General features: G+C 35.0%; 1 protein-coding gene across 2 annotated transcripts in view; it reads right to left on the bottom strand.

The window, feature by feature from the left end:
- Positions 1-6,000, bottom strand: part of LOC145242528 (protocadherin gamma-B6-like) — a 428,989-nt gene that overhangs the window by 342,451 nt on the left and 80,538 nt on the right. The gene's annotated exons all lie outside the window — the stretch shown is intronic.

Raw genomic sequence — 6,000 nt, 5'->3', positions numbered from 1 at the left:
CGGTTACTGGGATTAAGTATCAAATTTATAAGGGGACAACCTGGGTGAGAAGTTAGGCAGCAAGATATTTGTTCACATTACATTTTATTATGCCATGAAAATCAGATACAAATAAATGAGTTGGTAGTCGCGAGCGTTAAAGACTGAGAGTAACACAGAATGAATCAATCAATAAAGTTGATTGCGATAAAGCTACACATATCAAGGATCCACACAATAAACTCTATTGGAGTTGAGCATAGATACGTATGTACGTCTACTTGTTCTTTGGTTGCTTGTTTGTTTGTTTAACGGCATGCCAACCCTTTTCAGGGTATTTAATACCGAATCCAGTCATTTTGAAGAAAATTTCTGAAATAGTATATATCTTTTTATTTTTTTTTTTCAAGTTGGTTTCTATTTAACCCATAGTTGGGACCCTAACAGGTACTACTACTCCGGGTCAGAGTGGACCTGGGAGCAATGGCAATTAAAGGGTGGCTCCACAATCCCCAAAGCCCGCAAGCTGGGACCTCACCATCGGATATAGTTTAAGGTCATATTCAGGACCACGTCTACTTGTCTTTCTGTAGTACGTTCAAACCCCGTAATTCGCCGTAAGGAATCGTATTTATATCGCGCGTGAGCTCAACGCTAGGGGTGAAAGGTTCTTCCATTACAACACATTTAAATTTCTGCATGTCGATACAGTCGAGGAAAAGGCAGCATAGAAGGAATACCAAAAGGTAAACGGTCCAAGACAAGACGCTATTAAGAGGAAATATTTCAGCATCTATGTACCTCTAAAGAGAAGGGGTGGGATTTTGCTTCTAATCAGGTGAGTCACAAGTATTTGTGTTGAGAGGGGATAAGTTTAGTAAGCTCAACAGAACAGAGCACATTCTGCGGAAGCACTTGTAAACCAAACACAGGAATGCAATACAGTGACAAGAGCTTGAGTTTAGCAGAATTTAGGCAAAATTAAGCATTTTTACAAGTCGCACAATTATGTAAGATTTTGTTCACATTACATTAAAATTTTTGCATGTTAATACGATCGGAGAAACAGGGACCAGGAAGAGAACACCAGAAGGCAAGCGAGACGAGGAAAAACTCTATTAAAGTAGAAAATTTTCTAGCATCTATGGCTTTCTTTGACAGCTGGATTTTCCCTCATATTGAAAACAACTAAACTTTTGCCTAACGCCGCTAAAAAACATGCACATGAAGAAGGTCGATGGTTACATCGGCTGAAACGTTGGAAAAGATGAGAACAGTAGTTCAAACGATACGAATGCTACAAATTCTCAGTCCTAATCACAAAAATTCTGAAACATATTATCGGACAATTATTAGTTTGAGAAAGAAGAATTTTGGTACTTGTGCATCTATGTTGCCGTGCTGAAATAATAACGTTATTATATAGAAAGACATTCATAACATGGGGAGGGGAAAGTGTTTTGTCACTGTTCTGTGCTGCCACCTTATAATTTAATAAACTAAAATATCGTAACAATTGAACAGCGCGGTAAAATAGATGAACAAGCACTGTGATTTTTATAGTTCCTTATGCACATCTAATCAAACTAAATGTATGCTTGTTTCCGAATTTTTGAGATGAGGATTGATCATTTGTTTTATTTAGATTACTCTTAGTACTGGTCGCATCTTGGATGCTATTCTACACAAGGTTCCAGCCGATGTAACCTCTGACTTTATTATAGAGTATCCTGTCGAACTCAGGGATCTTTACGTTGAATTCAAGAATCTTTACAGAATGTCAAATGGAATCGTTTATTTTATCCACGAGGGTAGCATGCTCTCGTTCTATCAGCCATGACTGGGTAGGATTCCTAAGTAATTCGCAATTATATTTTTAGTGTTGTTTGCACTGAAGATTGAACCCTCGACCGCCAGAAGAGTACAACTTTACAATTGAATATAACCAATTACTTTATCTAACACGCCTCGAGTAATTGCGCAAGGACCAGAAAGGATTGTCAATTCTCTTAATAACTAGCTGAAGTACCCGGCGTTGCTAGGTTGTATTTTATATATTTGAGTATTCCGTCCTTATACATAATTATTTTATTGATCAAATGAAACATTAATTCATAATGGCTTCTTTTTCCATATGCCCCAAGAGGAAGGAACAGCAGGTGCGTTTTATTTTATAGAAGTCTCGCCAGTAACACTAATTCTCTTTTCTAGTTTAATCTTTTTATCTTTTAGTCCTTCTTTCAAAATATGATGCAAGAATCTATATATTAATACGATAGCGCTTTGGGTTACGCTCGCCGTAAAATACGTTTAAATATATTTAAAATCATGCAGATATTCGCATTTATTAATACAAAAATATGATGACAGAAAAAAAAATGACTTAGTGCCATCAGCTAGAATCGAAACCAAAACATTTCGCATTACAACCATGTGCTCTACCGATGATGGTATCGAGACAACGATTAAAAAAAAATGACTAAATATTAACACACTTGAAATAATGAATTTTATGCGATCATGCGCATAAGTATAAATATTAGTTGAAAAGAACATTTCGCATTTCAACTTGATATGTCTGTATGCTTTATTCATCAATCTAAATAAAGATTTTATCCGTTATAAATCATCCTTGGTGTATAATTAGTGTTTCCTGTTAATTCAGTGTAATGTGATCAGTAGTTTAAGAGTTTACCTGTTAGATATTTACACACACACACGAACATCTGTTTTATTTATATAGATTCTATGAGTGTCATTAAGAGTTGGTGGGGGTAATTATTCTGTACTTCTATATTGACTTTTGATTCTATTGCAAAAAATTACCATTATGACATCTGTCATTTGAAAAGAGTTCAATCATTAAAAGAAAATAATGATATTTACAATTAGAAATAAAATAGGTGTAAGACTCCCAAAATTCGTATTAAAACTGTCCGCAAGGATCGGTGGCACAGTGGTTAGAGTACTTGGAAAAATAAATTGTAAAGTTCAGTTCTCATACAATTGCGAATTATTAAGGACCTCTATCCAGTCGTGGCTGATGGAACGAGAGCATGCTACCCGCGTGAAGTAAATAAAGTGTTCTGCTCGAAATTCCGTCCAGATTCCAGAGTTCAATAAGATACAGCTGATAAATCGACCGAAACGTTGTGACAATCAAGATGAGAACAGTAGTCCGAAGATTCCAAATAATACAATTAAAATAAAAGTTGCATTAAAATCTAGCGACCCTCTTCTTGAGGTTTCATAGTAATTCCACCACTGATACTGGAAAGAACCAATTCTTTACTTTTATTCATGCACGGTTCTCGATTTAATCCAAAAGCAGGGATTAACACATGCTCTTATTGAAAACCTTTATTTTCTCTTAGAGCATGTACCCACATTAGAGATAATCTTTTGACGATTTCCCTTCTCTGCCCAAGTGGATTTGCAAGAAACAGATTATCAATTCTGTTGTGTGTGTGTGTGTGTGTGTGTGTGTGTGTGTGTGTGTGTGTGTGTGTGTGTGTGTGTGTGTGTGTGTCTGTCTGTTTTTGTTTTTTTTTGTTGTTGTTTTTCTTTGTTTGTTTTTGTACATTATTTCATCGAGAAAAGAGGATAAAACGACTTGAAAGCTTCTTTCGAAAGAAGCCATTTTAGACAATCATTCACTTTTGGAGTGTTTGAATGGGACGACTTTATGACGAATGTAATTCCTGTTTTATGACGAGTAATTCACAACGAATAAAATTAATAAAGAAACGTAATAATGGTGTTGTTATTATTATTATTATTATTATTATTATTATTATTATTATTATTATTATTATTATTATTATTATTATTATTTATGTTGCAAAAAGATCTTCTGATTTTTTTCTATAAGATTAAGCAGGTGCCCTCTGCGTGGATTTTAGAGTTCTGTCTTTTCCGACAGTCTCTAATAGAGGCGTGTGGTGCATCTAAATAGAGCACTTAAAGAGTGCCAACCTCCGTCAAATGCCAAGCAATACTTTATCTGGCCAGCAGTCGGCAATGCTGTCCTTTCTCCCCTTCCCCAATAAATTTTTTTTTTAAATAAATAAATAAACAAAAATAAAAATAAATATAAATTTTAAATTTTATTGAGTCGTGTGTTGATTTCTGTATTATTTGGATTCATCGAACTACCGTTCTCATCTTGAGTGCGATTTTCTCAATGTTTCGGTCGATGTACGCTTCGACTTTCTTCAGGTATATCTTGTTGAACTCGGGAATTTCTGTCGAACTCGGCAATTTGGACGGAATTTCGAGCGGAACCCTTTATTTACTTCATCGGGGTAGCGTGCTCTTGTTCCGTCAGCCGTCTAAATTCCTGAGTTCGACAGAAACCTGAAAAAGGTCGGAGGCTACATCGACCGAAACGTTGTGAGAATCGCACTCAATGAGGACAACGAGAACAAGTCCGGTAAATCCAAATAATACGAATAACAATTCCTCATCTAAAAAATTCAGAAATGTGTTGGTTTCGTATTTCGTTTTACTTGACTTTTGCTTTCAGTTTCCGTTTTTACATAAAACTTTATTCTACGCTAGCTTTTTTTTTTTTTTTTTTGCAAGAAACGGGTCAACATTGCCCAACTTTCTAATCTTTTTGATGCATTTTTCAGTTTAGTTTATACATACACAAATACTTATTCTGTAAACATATTTTTCGCCTATTTGATCTACAAATATATAATAAAAGGGGGCTAGATAATAACCCTTGTTCTATTGAAATGGTGCTATCCTTTTTGAAGCCCTCCTTTCTCGCTCAGGTATCTGAGCACGAGAACGAGCGATCAAAAACTGATATTGCTAGATAGAGCTACAAAACCGAACCATCTGTGAATGTGGAGAGAACTACACGATGCAGCACTTTTTTGCCTGCCTTCTAATACCAAACCGGCGCATCTTGAAAACTTCTGGCAGCATTTAAAGTATAATGCGAAACTGTTCTGTGACCTCGTGCTTTAAAGGATATGCAAAATAACCAGGAAACACAAACGTTTCTGTGTAGCTCACTTGCCATAAGTATATTTTTAGACAACTAGCAGATATACCCAGCGTTGCCCGGTATAAAACGTAATGTTAAATTCCTTAGAAAATGAAGTTTAAAAAAACACACACACAGAAAGAAGCCGAGACATGTGCATGAGAATATTTTTTTTTCTAAACACTAATTTCTTATAAAAAAAAAGAAAATACCCGAGCTGAGATCGAAACCAAAACCTGAAGACAGTGAGTCAAGTACAATAATCATTAGGCCAGCTTGCCACGTCTTTAAAAAGTGTTTTCAAACCTACTTATTTTAACATAAGTAAGCTGTCATGTGAACAATTTGCACATGCGCAGTCGTGAAACAGTTGACAAGATAAGCAGTTGACAAAATACATAAGCAAAATAAAAATTCTATGATTTTAATTTTGACTCCTTAGCAACCCTATTTTTCGGATGAAAACCAATTAAATTGTTCTCCACATGTCTGAATACGCCATATACCAAATTTCAAGCCGGGAGATAAAAAAATTCGTTGAGTATATAGGTTGAGAGTTGTCCTCACACACACACACACACACACACACACACACACACACACATATCTATCTATCTATCTATCTATATATATATATATATATATATATATATATATATATATATATATATATATATAGATAGATAGATAGATAGATAGATCACATTTGACTTGTTTGAATGGAACGACTTTATGACGATTGCAATTCCTATGTTATGGAGAATAATTCCAAAAGAATAAGATTAATAAAAAAAAAGAAAACTTTATGTAAGATTTTTATTTTTATTGTGAAAAAAAAATGTTTTCATTTAGTTGTCTGGTGGCTAATTGGTTAAGGACACAGGCTGAAAATCTGGGTGTGCCATGTTCGAATCTAGTTCGTTCTTCAGAAACATTTTCACTAAGAATGTTGACAACCTTCACGTGCCCCCCCCACACACCGTAAGTACTCGATATCTTTCTAGAAAGGAGTCTAACTAGAA

The sequence above is a fragment of the Euprymna scolopes genome, chromosome 21 (genome assembly GCF_053919585.1).
Source record: "Euprymna scolopes isolate OS-2025 chromosome 21, ASM5391958v1, whole genome shotgun sequence".
In the NCBI taxonomy this organism is placed as follows: domain Eukaryota; kingdom Metazoa; phylum Mollusca; class Cephalopoda; order Sepiida; family Sepiolidae; genus Euprymna; species Euprymna scolopes.
The sequence above is the reverse complement of the archived record's forward strand: the minus strand, read 5'-3'. Positions and strand labels throughout refer to the sequence as shown.